The 21,027-nt window shown below is 40.7% G+C and overlaps 1 protein-coding gene across 3 annotated transcripts in view; it reads left to right on the forward strand.

The window, feature by feature from the left end:
* LOC116463130 (laforin) overlaps positions 1-21,027 on the forward strand; it is a 358,409-nt gene that overhangs the window by 326,489 nt on the left and 10,893 nt on the right. The window contains exon 5 of one of the 3 annotated variants that reach the window (XM_058434463.1): positions 8,964-9,252. The exons of the other annotated variants lie outside the window; for them this stretch is intronic. The gene's annotated coding sequence lies outside the window, so the exon portion shown is untranslated. Of the gene's footprint in view, positions 1-8,963; positions 9,253-21,027 lie in introns of those variants that run through there. 3 annotated transcript variants of the gene reach the window in all.

The following is a 21,027-nucleotide window of genomic DNA, read 5'->3' on the forward strand; positions in this document are numbered from 1 at the left end:
AATTCATCTCAGTACAGGCCTGGTTCAGAGTGTTACGAAGTTCACTGTGGTTGTCTTTCCTTGGGCTTAAGTACTAGGGTTTGATCAACTTGGGTTTGGTGTTAGATACAGACATTAATGTCCATGACTCAGCAGTGATTGCTGCCTTTTTCAGATGAGATATGTGTACCTAATAGTAAATTATTTGTAACTTAACAGCATATAGGTTTGTCAATAATACTGGATAAGAGCCTTTTCAATGGGGCTAAATGGAGTCTTTTAACTGATGTATTTTCCAGTATATGTAACCACAGGTTGGAGTTGGTGAAACTAGAGATTATGGCCTCACTGGAAGCTGTAAAAACATTTTCCCACCTTGTGGTGGTGGATACCTACAGCTTTGAAGAGCTTCTGGCAATAAGCTGGGAGTTCCCCCTGTAATTGGGTAGGAGATAACATTTCTTGTTCTAAAGGCGTAGACCAACCAATAACAATTTTTCTTTTCTGTTTTCCTTTTTTTATTTTTTAAGGCTCTTGCTCTGTTGCCCAAGCTGGAGTGCAATGGCGTCATCATACCTCACTGCAGCCTCGAACTCCTGGGCTCAAGCTGTTCTCCTGCCTCTACCTCCCAAGTAACCAGGACTACAGGCATGTGCCACCATGCCTGGCTAACTTGTTTAATTTTTTTCACTTTTAGTAGAGACATATTCTCGCTATTTATCCCAGGCTGGTAGTGAACGCCTATCCTCAAACTGTCCTCCTGTCTTGATCTCCCGAAGTGCTGAGATTACAGGCCTGAGCCACCAAACCGAGCCAGTAACAATTTCAAAAGGAGAAAGTCAATGTTTTCTCATGGGAGTGAACTGCAAAATCAGTAATACCAGCAGAAGAGCTTTAGGCAGGACACATGAAATGTTTTTGTGATTTTTGCCAGGTGGTTTTTAATGATTTCATTAGTCTGCTCAACTAGCCCAGAGGACTGGAATGATAGGCACAGTGAAAGTGCTGTGGGATGGGCCAGGTTTTAAACACCTGTTTCAGTACTTGGCTGGTAAAATGAGCTCCTGTATCTGTGATGTTCAAAGGGAATCCCAGGTAGAAATGGTTTTCTCAAGTAGTATTTGGCCACCACCATAGCTGTGACTTGTTTGCAGAGGAAAGCCTCAACCCAATGAGAATAAACGTCACCACTACAAGAACATATTTATATCCATGGGGTGGCAATAACAGAATGAAATCAACTTGCCATTACAGTGAAGGGAAGTGAAAGTTAACTTGGAGGAGAGTTTAGGGGTTTACTGAGGGCAGACATTGCAAAGTTTATGTACCTGAGAAGCACTCCAGGTACCTGAGGGCAGACATTGCAAAGTTTATGTACCTGAGAAAGTCTCCAACAGTATTGTCTGCTCCATTGAATCATTTGTCTGGATTGCAATGGGTCAGATTCTGTATGAAGGTTAAAGTCGGTCTCTAAAGAGTGCTGGGTACAACTGGATGTCTACTTGGACTTTCCTATAGTTTTGTCTGGGGGTTTAAAGAACAATTTTGTTTTATCTAATTCCTCTTTTCAGCCTCTGAAACTGTTTTTAGAAATAGTGAGAGTCTGGAGAAGAAATCTTCAAATGGGAAAGGGAATGAGGGAGAGGAAGGAGCCCGGGAAGAAGGAGGGGTAGTGGGTTGAGCAGCCATAATTGGGGAAGGTGTCACCCTGCAGCAGCTGGAGCTACCACACTTCTTAGTTAATTGTCTTTGCTGTCCTATGTCTTGTCAGAGAAATGTCTCTGGAATTTGATAATGACTATTGCTTGAGGAGCCTGAATGGTATCCAAGAGGACCAGAACAAAGTCTTCATTCTTAATAGGCTCTTCAGAAAAGGTGTGAAATCCTTTTTGGTTCTAGATCATGTTGAAATCACAGGCAACTCTGAAGGCATGTCTGCTGGGTGTATATATATTACCCCCTTTATATTTGGCTAGTGGACAAGCTTGAGTGGGGGCATGCAGTTCTACCTGTTGGGCAGATTAGGCACCTGGCAGAGGGCTTGATTTAATGGTTTGTATCAGAGAAACCACCAGGTAGCCTGCCCAGTAGGAAATAGCAGAATCTCTGATAAAAGACTCATCAGTGTGCCAGATAAAATTCAGATTGAGTAAGGGAGTTTCCTTTAGTCTGTGTGTGGTGAGAGAAGGATGTCTATAAAAGCAGTATAGTCATGGAGGATACCTCTTCTGGTAAAGGAAAGAAGGTGCCGGGGTTAAGGAGGTTACAGTGAGCTATGGCTAGGTTAGGAGAGGAGGAGAAAAGTGTCTTATAGCAGGTCAGTGGACTAGTTGAAAGATGCTGAGTGTGGTGCAGGGTGAGAAGGGCCTCAACTGAATAAGAGACATGTATAGTGAGAGGGCCTCTCGTTTTTTCAGTAGATTTAAAGCTTTAATGAGGGTGAAAATGGCCATGACTGTCCTAAGATAGGGTAGAGCTACAGAATTGAATTGTTGACTCTAATCTTAATGGGCTGATTGTTACCCCCATAGGGCTGAATTAGGATTCCCAAGGCATTTCCTTCTTGTTTTGGGACAAAAAGGGAAAGGGGGAGATCATAATTTGGGTGTCCCAGGGCGGGGGGTGAGGCCAACTGACCTTTTAGGTCCTTGAAACCTCTCTACTTTGTAGGGTTCAAATAGGGGGGTCAGAGGAGAAAACTTTAAGTAAAGCATATAGAGGTTGTACCATTAAAGAGAAGTTGGAACCCCAAGCTCTGTAGTAAGTCCCAGAAGTCCTCCAAGCTGCTGCTTGATAGTGGAGAGAGGGGAGGAAAAATGCCTTAAAGGTGAGAAGGGTTGTTGTTTAGCCCTGAAGGGGTTAATAAGTATCTGTGAAACTTAACAGAATTCTGACAAAACTGTAGCTTGTCTTTAGAGACCTTGTGTCCCTCAAGGGCCAGCTGGTGGAGCAAGTGAAGAGTGTCAGTAAGTCAAGCATCTTGTGAGGGAGAGCATAAATGTATTATAATAGGGTAGGATTGTTGGGGAAGCTTATATCCTATAAGTCAACTCATAAGATTTGAGAAGAGTAAGTGGAGTTTTCTGTGTATTCCCAAAGAATGACTATATTAGTGAATGATTGGCCCTTTCACATGAAGGCAAAGAAAAATAGACTTTCTGGATTGACAGGACTGCTGAAAAAGGCGCGACAGAGATCAATAGCTGAGAGACACTGAGTGTTAGAAGGTATGACAGACAGGCATGTGTCTGGGTCTGGCACAACAGGGTATCAAGGCATAACAATATTATTAATATCATTAAAGTCCTGAACAAACTTCCATCACTTTCTGTTTGGTTTCCAGACAGGTAATACGGATGTGTTACAAAGGATAATGCAGGGGATTATGGGGCCCTTGGAGAGGATATCATTAAGGATGGACTCTATTCTGGCCAAAGCTTCAGGATTGAGGGATATTGTCTTATATTAGGTAGAGGTTTGTTGGGCTCTATCTGTATGATAATTGGCAGTGCTGAGTGAATCAGACAGACATCAGTGTTAGATTGGCCCAGAGTGTATGAGGCAGTTTTTTAAAAGCCTGGTGCTCAGTGGCAACTGAGAAGCTAATGACTGACATGGAAAAGACCTGAGTAAGGTCAGTGGTCAAGATGTCCAAAGGATAGACCTCTAGAATGGTCCCTTCCTCATGAGAAAAAGAAATATGAACTTGATGCCTTTCAAGGAACTCTGTCTCTCTACCATACGGAGAGGAGCAGAGGAAACAAGAATGAGGATGCCCCGGCTTTGCCTTAAAAATAGTCATAGGTTGGGCTGAGCATGGTGGCTCATGCCTGTAATCCCAGCACTTTGGGAGGCTGAAGCAGGCAGTTCACAAGGTCAGTAGATCAAGACCATCCTGGCTAACAGGATGAAACCCTGTCTCTACTAAAAATACAAAAAATTAGCCAGGTGTGGTGGCACACACCTGTAGTTCCAGCTGCTTGGGAGGCTGAGGCAGGAGAATCACTTGAACTGGGGAGACAAAGGTTGCAGTGAGCCAAGACCACGCCACTGCACTCCAGCCTGGACAACAGAGTGAGACTCTGTCTCAAAAAAAGAAAAAAAAAGAAAAAAAAATAGTCATAGGTTGATTAGTGACCCTGACCATTTTTATGGTTTGGTTACAACCATAGCATAAAATGCTGTTATGGGGAACCTAGATTCTAAGGGAACAGTCACTGGTCAGCCCCCACCAAAAACCCTGGCAGCTTTGGGGTGGTGGACATATAAAGGGTTGGGGTTCAGCACTAAGAGAGTAGCCCCAGTATCTATTTGAGTTCAGACTGATTATTAATTTGAAGATCAAATTCTCCCAACTGAATTTACCATTAGGAAAAGAAAAATTCTCTTCCCTTCATCATAGTACCCCTATTCTTGTAATGGGGAAAAAAACTGTTCTGGCATCAGTCTACTTTGGGAAAAGAATTAGTTTTCTTTATCATGATCAAGATTTTTTTTTTTTGAGCCACATTTTCTATTTCTCACAATCCTGTTTAAAGTGACAGACTTCCCTGTAAAAATAACAATCTATGATTTTTTTATGTCAGGCTGTGCTGTGTCTTTTGCTCCTTAGATGGGGCTTGTTGTTTAGTGGAAAGCCCCTGATGCTGCTTAATGTGTAGGGCCATGAGTTTTGCAGTTTCTTCCTGGCAATGAGTGTCTTAGCTACTCGAGCATCTTTCCTTTTCTGTTGTTTTTGAGAGGTAGTTGAACACGAAAGCCAACTCATAAGGCCTTTTAGAGTCCAGCCAGAATCATGGCTTAACTGGAGTACTGGTTAATCTGCTTGACCAGAGTACTAAGGGTCTCACTGAGACCGGAAAGAAAAAATGAGTTGGAAAGCTTGGCATTATCTTCATTTAACTCTTTGATGCCTGAATTCTGTCTGAAAGTTTTTTTAATTGATTGAAAAAAAAATCAAAGACTGGCTCATCCCTTTTCTGGATATATCACTGACTAGCCTTCCAATCTATTTGACATGGAAAAATTACTAGGATGGCCTTAATTAATTCTGTAATTACCTCCCGAGCCCTCCTAAAGGCTGCTTCCCACATAAGTACAAGATCAGTTTTAGGATGTGCCAAACCCTCATGGTTCATCTATTCCCTGGCTAAAATAGTCCCGCTAACATCTGGAGCAATTGACAAACACTGAGAAGGCTTGGTTGATACATATTTATAATGAAGCCAAAATGGTGTTCAAATTCAACTGAGTCTGTTTTAGGGTTAGAGAAGTCCTTGATAATAGGCATAAGATCAGTTTTGGACCAGAGGGAGGAGAATGACTCTCCTGCCTGGTGGCCCCCTGTAATTTGAGCAACTTGTAAGGGGGCAAGGAGAAGGGTTGGAGGGGTGTGGAAAGGAGGGGGTGGCTCTAGGGAAGAAGGGGAATGGAAGAAAGGAAGCTCAGAAAGGGTGAAAGATGGCAGAGAAGGATACAGTGTTGCTGGCATTAAAGGAGCAGTAGAAGAAGGAGAATGGGGAGACACAGCATCTTCCTCTGTCTCAAGGTTGGAATCTAACTCAAGGTAGTGCTCAAGTTTTTAAATATACTGGTCAAGTTTCAAATTAGACTCCTTCAGCCTTGAATTTGTCTCCTTTGAGGAGGCCATCAGAGACTCCAGAACATGTTTAGAGTTCTCATAATACCAATTAATTACAAAAGAGCTCACACTGCTATTGAGAGGTCCAAACCCTCTCCGTTCTAATTGTGCAAATAAACAAACTAATTTAAGCATGCCAAAAGTTCCCCCATTGTGACCAACAAAGCTTTGAATCCTCCCAGTCAGCTTTAGTCAGGATCTCAAATATTCAAAAGAATGTTTCCCTGGTTCTTAAACATGTAAGCCACCAGGGTTTCTGATGGTGGCTGACCAGAGGCTGTTCCCTTAGAACTCAGGTTCCCCATAACAGCATTTACCAAAGGTGTCCCTTTGAGGACCCCACTGAGTTAAGTTGAAATGCCCCCCACCACCTGCCCCCCACCTAAGACCAAGGGCCAAGAGAAATATCTCTTCCAAGGTCCAGATGGAAGGGAGAGGTAGGAAGAAATAAAGACTCCAAGATCTTCAGCCTATAGGTGGGAGATCTTGGGACTTACTCTTCCCCAATGCAGCTGGGGAGACAACTGAGCTGTCAATGGGCTCACACATGCATTATCTTCAGTCACGCTGCAGGGAATCTAGGGATCTGTCACAAAATCTGTAAATTTAGAAAGGAGAACTTTATTTCTCAAGCGGGGGTATGGGAACTTCCAGCTGACACTGAAAAGCAGGCACTTCGAGGGAGGAAAAGATGAGACAGTAATTTATGCTGAATGGGTTGGCTGAGTATCCATATTTAACAGATTATAGGAGGAGCATGAATATTTATTTACAAAGGGGGGGCAGGCACATGTGTATAAGCCAGCATGTACATTACATATGTCTCATGTTCACTTTGGGGTGCAGATTTAACATTGAAGTGTATTACAATTAGGCCCTATACATTAAAACATGAAGTAGAGGACACAAAGGCACTCAGTGCACAGCCTCCGTAAACTGGCACCAATTATTCCATGGTCGGTGGTCTCTTACCAGGAAAGAATGTCTGTCAGCTGCTGTGTTGAAACTGCAAAAAGGGAGGGGCAGTGTCAGGCTGATGGTTGAAATCAGCGATGGAACATGTCTTTCAAAAAAAGCTAATTTCCGTTTAACCCTTAGGAAAGAAAGCTTAATGGTGGTTAGCAAGAAAGTGGTATAACAGATGTGTCCAACTTCCTGTCTCATCGTGGCTGGGCACTCAGTTTTTAAGGTTTCTCTGGGGCCCCCTTTGCTGAGAGAGGATTTGTTCGGTCCACTGGGGGACTTAAGATTTTACTTTGATTTCTGAAATTGCCTCATTTCCATCTCAGGCTGTTTCCAAACCCCCAACCAGCAAGTAGTAAGCCACACATCACCAGCTCCTCTGGGCAAAGACAGACAGTTTGACCAAGTTCAATTGGGCAACTTGACCAGGTTGAAGTAATCTGTTTCCTAGGAATTGCATATTGAGATGGAAAGAAGGTGAAAAGTTTGCTGCAGGTGTTGGACTAGTGAGAACATTTAAGTTTGAGGCTGGTCAGTCGTAATAAACCTTGTATATTGACAAGCAAGCAGAGAAACTGGCCTCAGGGAGAAAAAAATATGATGTAAAAATGCATATGTACATCTTTTACATCAAATATGATGTAAAAATATGAGCAAAGCCAAGAGAGCAATAGAGTAAAAGCCAGAGAGTAAGAGAGCAAAACACAAATAGAGAATGAGTCTGTGCAGAAGTATGAGTGGGTGTGAGAGAGAGAGAGAGAGGGAGAGAGAGAGAATGTGCATGCACATCATGGATAAATAATGATGGGAAGAGAATGAACCTTTTTTTTACCCAAGAAAAGAAATTGTCCTGCAGAACTATTACCAGACAAGTTTGGCAGAAAATAAACAGCGTAGGAATTGGAAACTTTATGCCATGAAGGATACCTTACATCACTTGGCTTGGCCAGGTGCCCAGATACTTGTTCAAACATTATTCCGGATGTTTCTGTGAAAGTGTTTTTTTTTTTTTAATTTAAATTTAAGATGAGATTAAAATTTAAATTGGTGAATTTTGAGTAAAGCAGATTAGTCTCCATTGTGTGGCTGGGCCTCATCCAGTCAGTTGAAGGTGTTAATAGAACAAAGACTGCCCTTCCCAAAGAAAGAAGGAATTCGGCCAGCAAACTGCAACTGCAGTTCTTCCCTCAGTGTCCAATCGGTTGTCCTGTCTACAGATTTTGCATTTACCAAGCTTCTACAATAGTGTGAACCAATTTCTTAAAATAAATCTATCTCTCCTTCTTGCTCTCTGTGTTTCTCTCTGTCTGTTTCTGTTTCACTCCTGTTGGTTCTGTCTATCAGGAAATCCCTGACTAAACACAAAATAAGAAAACACAAGAATTAACCATTTTTAATTCTTATATTTTGTTCCATCATGAGAATATTTGCATGTTTGATATTTTCTAATATTCCTATAAGTTCTCTCAATGCCCAGTTGATAAAGAAAAATTGTAAATTGGATGTCATCATTGACAATAATGGCTTCTTGGTGGGGAGGATCCAGGTTGTGACTACACCTCAAGGATGGAGGAATTACTCTCCATGTACTCTGAAAAAATGGAGGTAGGAGACCTTCACTGCTTATCAAGCCAGGAAACTTCACAGAATAAGGTTGAGAAATCATTTGTTCCCTTATTCACCGAGTATTTATGGAACACCAATTATGTGCTAGGCATTGTTTCTAGGCACTTGCAGTATGAAAATAAATAAAACATTTCTCCCAGACTGTCCCATTGGAGCTTACATTCATGAGGCAAAAGAGAGTTAACATTAATATGGAAAGTGTCTGTATGTTAAAAGGTGATGAATGGGCCAGGCGAGGTGGCTCACGCTTGTAATCTCAGCACTTTGGGAGGCCGAAGTGGGCAGATCACCTGAGGTCAGGAATTCGAGATCAGCCTGGCCAACATGGTGAAACCCCGTCTCTACTAAAAATATAAAAAAATTAGCCAAGCATGGTGGTGGGTGCCTGTAATCCCAACTACTCAGGAGGCTGAGGCAGGAGAATTGCTTGAACCCAGGAGACGGAGGTTGCAGTGAGCTGATGTGGTGCCACTGCACTCGTGACAGAGTAAGACTCCATGTCAAAAAAAAAAAGGTGATGAATGCTTTGAAAAAAAAGTCAAAGGGAGGAGAAGAGGGGGTTGCATTTTTAAATGTACATGTGAAGGTAGGCCTAATTGAGAAACTAATATTTTGTAAGAAATTAGTGTGGTGATTCCTCAAGGATCTAGAACTAAAAATACCATTTGACCCAGCAATCTCATTACTGAGTATATACCCAAAGGATTTTAAATCATTCTGCTATAAAGACACATGCACCATATGTTTATTGCAGCACTGTTTACAATAGCAAAGACTTGGAACCAACTCAAAAGCCCATCAATGACAGACTGGATAAAGAAAATGTGGCACATCTACACCATGGAATACTATGAAACCATAAAAAAGGATGAATTCATGTCCTTTGCAGAGACATGGACGAAGCTGGAAACCATCATTCTCAGCAAACTAACGCAGGAACAGAAAACCAAACACTGCATGTTCTCACTCGTAAGTGGGAGTTGAACAATGAGAACATATGGGCACAGGGAGGGAACAAGTTTGCAGTGAGCCGAGATTGCGCCACTGCACTCCAGCCTGGGGGACAGAGCGAGACTCCGTCTCCAAAAAAAAAAAAAAAAAAAAAATGATTATAAAACTCTCACATATGCACATCTATTTCCCAATGGTTTTTGCTCTGAAAGGAGTCCGAACATGCTCTCCTCTCCAAAGAAAATGAATCCTCTTGGCAGAGGGTCTCTAAATTTAAGCTCTAGTCATATATTTATGCTAAGTTGGATCAAAAAAATCTAATAAGAAAATTGTATTTCTTGGAGTTTCCACCCTCTCTTGGGTTCAAACTTGAGCAACTCATTCCAAAATATGTAACCACCAGGGCAGACACAAAGTAAGATATCACTGATTTACTTTGTAACTATCTTTTGTAATGTGTAACAGCTATTTAATTATGTTTAATATCATCACACTATATTTTATATATTATAAAACAATTTTAAGAAAAAATTATACTGGCGAACTATTTTACAGGAATTGGAGTTTTTTTCTGACCAAATATCTGTACGGTATTTTCATCCAATTTGACAAAAGAGTTCTTATCTAGAAGAAAATATTTTATGACTGAAAAAAAAGATATAATGTACATAGATAAAATTTCACCAGATGATATGAAAACCAGTAAATAATTTGCTAGCATATATAGAAACTATTTTTCAAATGAAGAAAAATGTCTTTTAATATTTTTGGCATCCAACTACATGTACTCATCATTGCCATGCTCTTCATCCATGGATGGGTGTTATTTCTTTAGGCACAATTCCAATGAACATGAAGTAGTAGAACAGAAAGTAGTGAGGGAAGCTTGATAAATGTAGATATTTGTAGATGGATTTACTATTTATGGAAAAATTTCTCTTTGAATAATGGATTTGAGATCTCTTAATTTTCTTATTGGGTTATAATTTACATGCAATAAAATACACAACGCAAGTGTTCACTTCAGTGAGTTTTGGTAATTGTATGTACCCGTGTCACCAGCAAACCAAAACAGGATGCAGAACAATATGATCGTTTCAGGAATTTACCTCATCCACTTTTCAGTCAATTCCGCCTCAACAGAGCCATCCACTTTCTGGCCTCCATATCCATAGATAGGTTTTGCCTTTTCTTACACATTGTGTAAATGGAGGGATGCAGTATGTATTCTTTTGTGCCTGCCTTTCTTTTTGAAAATGTTTTTGAAAATCATCCATGTTGCTGTGTGTATCATCAGGTCATTCCTTTTTAATGTTAAGTTGTATTGTTACATACAAATACCACAATTTGCTTATCCTATCTTCTCTTGAAAGACATTTACGTTGCTTTTGGCTATTGCAAATACATCTGCTGTGAACATTTACATGCGAGTCTTTACGTGGACCCATGTTTTGCTTCTCTTGGGTAAGCACCTGGGAATGGAAATGTTGCATCATGGAGTGGTTGTATGTTGGAATTTTAAAGACACTGCCACACAATTCTCCAAATAAGTTGCATTATTTTACATGACTACCAGCAATGTGTGAGAGTCTCGGTTGTTTAATATCCTTGTCAACATTTGGTGTAGTCAATTTTTTATTTTAGTTTTTGTAAAGGATTAGTTTAGGGGGTGGGTCCTACCTTACAATTATAGGATCTCTGGTAAATGTTGAAAAAAAGTGTAAATGTGGACATTTCTGTCTTGTTTATAATCTTAGGGGAAAAGATTTAATGTTTTACTCCCAAGTGTGGTGTTAGCTGTAGCTTTTTGTTAGATGTCCTTTATCAGATTAGGGAAGCTTCTTTCACTTCCTTTTATCTGAGAATTTTTTTACGTGAAATGGGAATTAAAATGGATGTTGGCTTTTGCCCAAAGCATGCTTTTGCATCTATGATCATGTGGGGTTTTCTTTCCTTCTTTATTCTAATAAGCATTTACTGATTTCCTAATGTGAAACAATCCTTGCAATCCTGGAAAAACCACACTTGGTCATGGTATTCTAGCCTACTCAAGTATTGCTATACTTAAACAGCTGGTGTTTGTTAAGTCCATGTTTATGAATTGTCTTCTCTTGTTATTTCTTAGGTTTTGGTATCATAGTCTTGGTATATTGGCCTCATAAATTAAGTTGAAAAACATTGCCTCCTCCTGTTTCTGAAATTTATGTAGTATTGGTATTATTCCTATCTTAAATATTTGATTGAATTCAGAGCAATCTGGGCCTATTTGAATTTTCCCTTTCTCATTGTATCTGTCTTGATAATTTGTATTTTTCAAGGAATTTGCCTGATCCATCTGATTTGTTGAATTTATTTTCATAAGTTATATAACATCCCCTTGTGTCCTTTTAATATATATAAGATCTATAGCAATAATACTCTTTCATTAGTAATTCACGTTTTTTCTCTTTTTGTGAATAATTTTATTGGTATTATTCAAAATATCCTTAAATGTTTCAAAGAACCAATTTTAACTTTGTTGCTATTTTGTATTTTGTCTTTTTTTCTACTTTACTTGTTCTTCTAATTATTTTATTTTTCTTGGTTCCTAATTTAACATTGTGGTAGGAGTACATACTCTGTGTGATTTTAATTTTAATCTTTTACATTTATTGAGACTTTTCATAGTTCATTGTATGGTCTACTTTGATGAATGTTTCATGTGCCCTTGAAAAAATATTCTCTAGTTGTTAGGAGCAGTGTTCTGTTAATGCAGATTAGGTTATGTTGGTTGATTGCAGTGTTCACAGCTTCTAACATGTCCCTGATTCTTTGTGTTTTACTAATTAATTATTGAACCAAGGACTTCAAAGTAATCTTACATAGGAGATAAGAATTTCAATATACTATAAATATGCTAAGTAATATAGAGAAAGTGATGGTCAAAATGAATGAAAATATGAAAAATTTCAACAAAGAATTGGAACTATTAAAAGAACTAAATGAACATTCTAGAATGAAAAAAATACTGTCTAAAACAAGTTCACTGAATGGGCATAAGAGCAGACTGATCACAGCAGAAGTCAGTTTTAGTAAACTCAAAATGTAAGTAGGAAATATTTAAATAGAATCCTTTTTTGCCCCCCATCCTTTCTCTCTCTCTCTCCAGCTCTTCTATTTTTCTTTTTTCCTATTAGAACAAATCTTTAATACATCTGAAACCTGCCCATAGCCAGGTACTGATGCAGAGGGATGTGACATCATGGGCTGCAGGACAGGGTAAAGGTTCTAGGAGGCGCCTGGCAGCCCATGGGGGTGGACAGCACAGTGGGACCCACAGCAACCACTGGAAGTGGAACAGATGGTCATGCTGTGGGAGTGGACTGGTTTCCACCTGATACCCGTGGTCTCTGAGGTTCCTGAGAACTTCCTGTGTTACCCCATCAATTTTTAGAAAATCTTCACTTTATCCTCATTCCATTCGTTGCCTTCAGGGTCGACAGCGTGGAAATGCACCTTGTCTCCTTGATAGCCTCCTGCTGTATCTCATTGGCTCTGATCCCAGTGTTTCTGACCACATTCATCTTGGAGAAGGAGCCATCAGCTTCCATCTTGCTCCTCTGCTGGCTCCAAGTTCACACACAGCTGGTCTATGTCTTTCCCCAGGATGACCGAGTTTCACCTGTTCAGAACGTCAGGGCAGGACCTCAGCCTCCCCACCACTGGCCACTCTCTCCCCAGTGCTCACAGCCATCAGAAGGGTGGGACCAGGCCACAGACAAAAGCCTGACCAGACGCCAGCCCTCCCGGGGCTGACTGCCACCTCCAGTTCTTGCTCACAATCTGAAGAGTGGAGGAGTCAGGAGAGCCCTTGAGGCCTCCAACAGGACTCAGCTCAGGCCATGGTCATCTTCCTTCTGGAAGAAGCTGGTAAGCCGCCAGGGTGTGACACCACTGCATGGCCCAACTGTGAGGGCAGAGGTGCCGCCATCTGCCCTCTGTGAGGAAGTGGTTGCCTGAATACAATTTTAAAACAAATTTAAAAACAACCAACTATCCAGAAAAATGGATTTGCCACCATTATGCACCTGGTTGGCATTATTCAGATGTAAAGCACTCACACAGATAAAAAGGAAAATACTAGGATGTTAGTCTCCATTGCTAATAGGCAAAGGGAATAGGAAAGCCGTGAAAGACTAAATAGGAATAGCTTAAAAACATGACAATAGACTTATTTCACTAGTAATCAAAGAACTGGAAATTAAAATTATTTATTTTATTAGTTATTAATCTCATTTGCATACTTAAAACAAACCCTATTCAATGTTGTCCAGGAAGAGTGAAATAGGTACTCATCTCTATTAGTACAATCTCTTTAGAAAACAACATATAAATAAGCATGAGAGTAGGAAAGAAAAAAAACAATCATGCAGGTGGTTAGGGTTGGTCCTGGGTGAAACTCCTTCAAATCAAGAACAGCCTGAAAATCAAGCTGCAGGCCCCAGGTAGGAAAAAGCCTGTCTCCTTGAATGGAGACACTTACTCTATGAACCCAGATGAACAAATTCCACCCCTTTGTTGCACACATTTCTCTCTCCTTGGCACGGCTTTGTCCATTTCATGTGCTTCCTCCCAATTCTTCCTCACTTTTCACATATTTTACATATACCTATCTTTCTGCGATTGGTGCTGGCCGAATCTTTAGTTGCATAATGTGTAACGTCACTTCAGCCCCTGATTGGTTGCAGGCCAAGACTTCACCTCTACCTCCAATTGGTTCTTTTCAGTACTGTGCCCCTACTGAGTGGTGCTTTCTCCAAGATGGACCACAGACCAGTCAACGCACTCCTCCCACTTCAAAGTCCACAAAAACCCTGAACTTAGCCCTGCAGCCAACAACCCTCTTTTGGGTCTCCTCTCTTTGCTGAGAACTTTTCTGTCGCTCAATAATCTGACTCTGCCTTACTCACTTTCTGGTGTCCATGTCCCTTATTCTTCCTGGTCATGAAACAAGAACCCAGAGTTCACTGGTGATGGGGGTAAAAGAGTTGTAACACTCCCCACCAACTCACTGAAGAATAGGAGTGAAAAAGCTGCAACATAAACACCAGGATACTTAAAAATATAATACCTTTTGTTTCACACATTTAGGACTCTTTTATCAGGAAATAGTTGGAAAGATATCCAAAGATATGTACACAAAGGAGTTAATTTTAAAAAACATAATTGTTACATAATTTAACCTAAAAATATCCTAAATACTTAACATGAGGGAAACTAAGTTGGCATAGTCATATAATGGAATATTTGACCTCCATTAAAATTATATTTATAAAAGTATAATACAACAAAATGCCTATAAGTAAAATGTAAATGATGTAACATTTTAATTTATGATATGCCCTCCACTATGTTAAAAATTTCTTTAAGTACTAGAGAATGTGTGCCAAAAGTTAAATATTTTTCTGGTAATATCATCATGAATAATATTTTTTGTTTATAGTGTTTTAGTGCTTCAAACTGTCTTTTACAATGATAAAAGGAAATTACACATGTATAATATATATATTATGTTTGTGTGTACATAGTATATATGTATTTAAACATCCGAATGATGTTTAAGGTCCAAATTTGAACTTAATTGCATTAATTTTGCTTTAGTAAAATATTCAACACTGCACTAGAGAATTGATAATAAAGCAAAATATGAGAAAAAAAGCCTAAAATGAGGGGGAGCCAAGATGGCCGAATAGGAACAGCTCCGGTCTCCAGCTCCCAGCCCGAGCGACACAGAAGACTGGTGATTTCTGCATTTCTGCTTGAGGTACCGGTTTCATCTCACTAGGGAGTGCCAAACAGTGGGTGCAGGACAGTCGGTGAAGCGCACTGTGCGCGAGCCGAAGCAGGGCGAGGCACTGCCTCACTCGGGAAGCGCAAGGGGTCAGGGAGTTCCCTTTCCTAGTCAAAGAAAGGGATAACAGACGGCACCTGGAATATCGGGTCAGTCCCACCCTCATACTGCGCTTTCCCAACAGGCCTGGAAAACGGAACACTAGGAGATTGTATCCCGCACCTGGCTCGGAGGGTCCTATGCCCACGGAGTCTCGCTGATTGCTAGCACGGCAGTCTGAGATCAAGCTGCAAGGCAGCAGCGAGGCTGGGGGAGGGGCGCCCGCCATTACCCAGGCTTGCTTAGGTAAACAAAGCAGCCGGGAAGCTCGAACTGGGTGGAGCCCACCACAGCTCAAGGAGGCCTGTCTGCCTCTGTAGGCTCCACCTCTGGGGGCAGGGCACAGACAAACAAAAAGTCAGCAGGAATCTCCAGAGACTTAAACGTCCCTGTCTGACTGACAGCTTTGAAGAGAGTAGTGGTTCTCCCAGCACGCAGCTGGAGATCTGAGAACGGACAGACTGCCTCCTAAAGTGGGTCCCTCACCCCTGAACAGCCTAACTGGGAGGCACCCCCCCAGAAGGGAAAGACTGACACCTCACTGGGCCAGGTACTCCTCTGAGACAAAACTTCCAGAGGAACTATCAGACAGCTGAATTGGTGGTCTCACGAAAATCCGCTGTTCTGCAGCCACCGCTGCTGACACCCAGCCAAACAGGGTCTGGAGTGGACCTCTAGTAAACTCCAACAGACCTGCAGCTGAGGGTCCTGTCTGGTAGAAGGAAAACTAACAAACAGAAAGGACATCCACACCAAAAACCCATCTGTACATCACCATCATCAAAGCCCAAAAGTAGATAAAACCGCAAAGATGGGGAAAAAACAGAGCAGAAAAACTGGAAACTCTAAAAAGCAGAGCACCTCTCCTCCTCCAAAGGAACGCAGTTCCTCACCAGCAATGGAACAAAGCTGGATGGAGGATGACTTTGACGAGTTGAGAGAAGAAGGCTTCAGACGATCAAACTACTCTGAGCTACGGGAGGAAATTCAAAACAATAGCAAAGAAGTTAAAAACTTTGAAAAAAAATTAGAAGAATGGATAACTAGAATAACCAATGGAGAGAAGGGCTTAAAGGAGATGGAGGAGCTGAAAGCCAAGTTTCGAGAACTACGTGAAGATTGCAGAAGCCTCCGTAGCAGATGCGATCAACTGGAAGAAAGGGTATCGCAGATGGAAGATGAAATGAATGAAATGAAGCGAGAAGGGAAGTCTAGAGAAAAAAGAATAAAAAGAAATGAACAAAGCCTCCAAGAAATTTGGGACTACGTGAAACGACCAAACCTACGTCTGATTGGTGTACCTGAAAATGACGGGGAGAATGGAACCAAGTTGGAAAACACTCTGCAAGATATTATCCAGGAGAACTTCCCCAATCTAGCAAGGCAGGCCAACATTCAGATTCAGGAAATACAGAGAACGCCACAAAGATACTCCTCGAGAAGAGCAACTCCAAGACACATAATTGTCAGATTCACCAAAGTTGAAATGAAGGAAAAAATGTTAAGGGCAGCCAGAGAGAAAGGTCGGGTTACCCACAAAGGGAAGCCCATCAGGCTAACAGCTGATCTCTCGGCAGAAACTCTACAAGCCAGAAGAGAGTGGGGGCCGATATTCAACATTCTTAAGGAAAAGAATTTTCAACCCAGAATTTCCTATTCAGCCAAACTAAGCTTCATAAGTGAAGGAGAAATAAAATACTTTACAGACAAGCAAACGCTGAGTGATTTTGTCACCACCAGGCCTGCCCTAAAAGAGCTCCTGAAGGAAGCACTAAACATGGAAAGGAACAACCGGTACCAGCCACTGCAAAAACATGCCAAATTGTAAAGTCCATCGAGGCTAGGAAGAAAGTGCATCAACTAATGAGCAAAATAACCAACTAACATCATAATGACAGGATCAGATTCACACATAACAATATTAACGTTAAATGTAAATGGGCTAAATGCTCCAATTAAAAGACACAGACTGGCAAACTGGATAAGGAGTCAGGACCCATCAGTGTGCTGTATTCAGGAAACGCATCTCACGTGCAGAGACACACATAGACTCAAAATAAAGGGATGGAGGAAGATCTATCAAGCAAATGGAAAACAAAAAAAGGCAGGGGTTGCAATCCCAGTCTCTGACAAAATAGACTTTAAACCAACAAAGATCAAAAGAGACAAAGAAGGCCATTACATAATGGTAAAGGGATCAATTCAACAAGAAGAGCTAACTATCCTAAATATATATGCACCCAACACAGGAGCACCCAGATTCATAAAGCAAGTCCTGAGTGACCTACAAAGGGACTTAAACTCCCACACAATAATAATGGGAGATTTTAACACCCCACTGTCAACATTAGACAGATCATCTAGACAGAAAGTTAACAAGGATATCCAGGAATTGAACTCAGCTCTAAACAAAGTGGACCTAATAGACATCTACAGAACTCTCCACCCCAAATCAACAGAATATACATTTTTTTCAGCACCACACCACACCTATTCCAAAATTGACCACATAGTTGGAAGTAAAGCTCTCCTCAGCAAATGTAAAAGAACAGAAATTATAACAAACTGTCTCTCAGACCACAGTGCAATCAAACTAGAACTCAGTATTAAGAAACTCACTCAAAACTGCTCAACTACATGGAAACTGAACAACCTGCTCCTGAATGACTATTGGGTACATAATGAAATGAAGGCAGAAATAAAGATGTTCTTTGAAACCAACGAGAACAAAGACACAACCTACCAGAATCTCTGGGACACATTCAAAGCAGTGTGTAGAGGGAAATTTATAGCACTAAATGCCCACAAGAGAAAACAGGAAAGATCCAAAATTGACACCCTAACATCACAATTAAAAGAACTAGAAAAGCAAGAGCAAACACATTCAAAAGCTAGCAGAAGGCTAGAAATAACTAAAATCAGAGCAGAACTGAAGGAAATAGAGACACAAAAAACCCTTCAAAAAATTAATGAATCCAGGAGCTGGTTTTTTGAGAAGATCAACAAAATTGATAGACCGCTAGCAAGACTAATAAAGAAGAAAAGAGAGAAGAATCAAATAGATGCAATAAAAAATGAAAAAAGGGATATCACCACCGATCCCACAGAAATACAATCTACCATCAGAGAATACTACAAACACCTCTATGCAAATAAACTAGAAAATCTAGAAGAAATGGATAAATTCCTCGACAAATACACCCTCCCAAGACTAAATCAGGAAGAAGTCGAATCTCTGAATAGACCAATAACAGGTTCTGAAATTGTGGCAATAATCAATAGCTTACCAACCAAAAAGAGTCCAGGACCGGATGGATTCACAGCTGAATTCTACCAGAGGTACAAGGAGGAACTGGTACCATTCCTTCTGAAACTATTCCAATCGATAGAAAAAGAGGGAATCCTCCCTAACACATTTTATGAAGCCAGCATCATCCTGATACCAAAGCCAGGCACAGATACAACCAAAAAAGAGAATTTTAGACCAATATACTTGATGAACATTGATGCAAAAATCCTCAATAAAATACTGGCAAACCGAATCCAGCAGCACATCAAAAAGCTTATACACCATGATCAAGTGGGCTTCATCCCTGGGATGCAAGGCTGGTTCAACATACGCAAATCAATAAATGTAATCCAGCATATAAACAGAACCAAAGACAAAAACCACATGATTATCTCAATAGATGCAGAAAAGGCTTTTGACAAAATTCAACAACCCTTCATGCTAAAAACTCTCAATAAATTAGGTATTGATGGGACGTATCTCAAAATAATAAGAGCTATCTATGACAAACTCACAGCCAATATCATACTGAATGGGCAAAAACTGGAAGCATTCCCTCTGAAAACTGGCACAAGACAGGGATGCCCTCTCTCACCACTCCTATTCAACATAGTGCTGGAAGTTCTGGCCAGAGCAATCAGGCAGGAGAAGGAAATAAAGGGTATTCAATTAGGAAAAGAGGAAGTCAAACTGTCCCTGTTTGCAGATGACATGATTGTATATCTAGAAAATCCCATTGTCTCAGCCCAAAATCTCCTTAAGCTGATTAGCAACTTCAGCAAAGTCTCAGGATACAAAATCAATGTACAAAAATCACAAGCATTCTTGTACACCAATCACAGACAAACAGAGAGCCAAATCATGAGTGAACTCCCACTCACAATTGCTTCAAAGAGAATAAAATACCTAGGAATCCAACTTACAAGGGATGTGAAGGACCTCTTCAAGGAGAACTACAAACCACTGCTCAATGAAATCAAAGAGGATACAAACAAATGGAAGAACATTCCATGCTCATGGGTTGGAAGAATCAATATCGTGAAAATGGCCATACTGCCCAAAGTAATTTATAGATTCAATGCCATCCCCATCAAGCTACCAATGACTTTCTTCACAGAATTGGAAAAAACTACTTTAAAGTTCATATGGAACCAAAAAAGAGCCCGCATTGCCAAGTCAATCCTAAGCCAAAAGAACAAAGCTGGAGGCATCACGCTACCTGACTTCAAACTATACTACAAGGCTACAGTAACCAAAACAGCATGGTACTGGTACCACAACAGAGACATAGATCAATGGAACAGAACAGAGCCCTCAGAAATGATGCCGCATATCTACAACTATCTGATCTTTGACAAACCTGACAAAAACAAGCAATGGGGAAAGGATTCCCTATTTAATAAATGGTGCTGGGAAAACTGGCTAGCCATATGTAGAAAGCTGAAACTGGATCCCTTCCTTACACCTTATACAAAAATTAATTCAAGATGGATTAAAGACTTAAATGTTAGACCTAAAACCATTAAAATCCTACAAGAAAACCTAGGCAATACCATTCAGGACATAGGCGTGGGCAAGGACTTCATGTCTAAAACACCAAAAGCAATGGCAACAAAAGCCAAAATTGACAAATGGGATCTAATTAAACTAAAGAGCTTCTGCACAGCAAAAGAAACTACCATCAGAGTGAACAGGCAACCTACAGAATGGGAGAAAATTTTTGCAACCTACTCATCTGACAAAGGGCTAATATCCAGAATCTACAATGAACTCAAACAAATTTACAAGAAAAAAACAAACAACCCCATCAAAAAGTGGGCAAAGGACATGAACAGACACTTCTCAAAAGAAGACATTTATGCAGCCAGAAAACACATGAAGAAATGCTCATCATCACTGGCCATCAGAGAAATGCAAATCAAAACCACAGTGAGATACTATCTCACACCAGTTAGAATGGCCATCATTAAAAAATCAGGAAACAACAGGTGCTGGAGAGGATGTGGAGAAATAGGAACACTTTTACACTGTTGGTGGGACTGTAAACTAGTTCAACCATTGTGGAAGTCAGTGTGGCGATTCCTCAGGGATCTCGAACTAGAAATACCATTTGACCCAGCCATCCCATTACTGGGTATATACCCAAAGGACTATAAATCATGCTGCTATAAAGACACATGCACACGTATGTTTATCGCGGCACTATTCACAATAGCAAAGAGTTGGAACCAACCCAAATGTCCAACAACAATAGACTGGATTAAGAAAATGTGGCACATATACACCATGGAATACTATGCAGCCATAAAAAATGATGAGTTCGTGTCCTTTGTAGGGACATGGATGAAACTGGAAAACATCATTCTCAGTAAACTATCGCAAGGACAAAAAACCAAACACCGCATGTTCTCACTCATAGGTGGGAATTGGACAATGAGAACTCATGGACACAGGAAGGGGAACATCACATTCCGGGTACTGTTGTGGGGTGGGGGGTGGGGGGGGCAGGGACAGCATTAGGAGATATACCTTATGCTAAATGACGAGCTAATGGGTGCAGGAAATCAACATGGCACATGGATACATATGTAACAAACCTGCCCTTTGTGCACATGTACCCTAAAACCTAAAGTATAATAAAAAAAAAAA

Source organism: Hylobates moloch, unplaced genomic scaffold (assembly GCF_009828535.3).
Source record: "Hylobates moloch isolate HMO894 unplaced genomic scaffold, HMol_V3 SCAFFOLD_26, whole genome shotgun sequence".
Lineage (NCBI taxonomy): Eukaryota > Metazoa > Chordata > Mammalia > Primates > Hylobatidae > Hylobates > Hylobates moloch.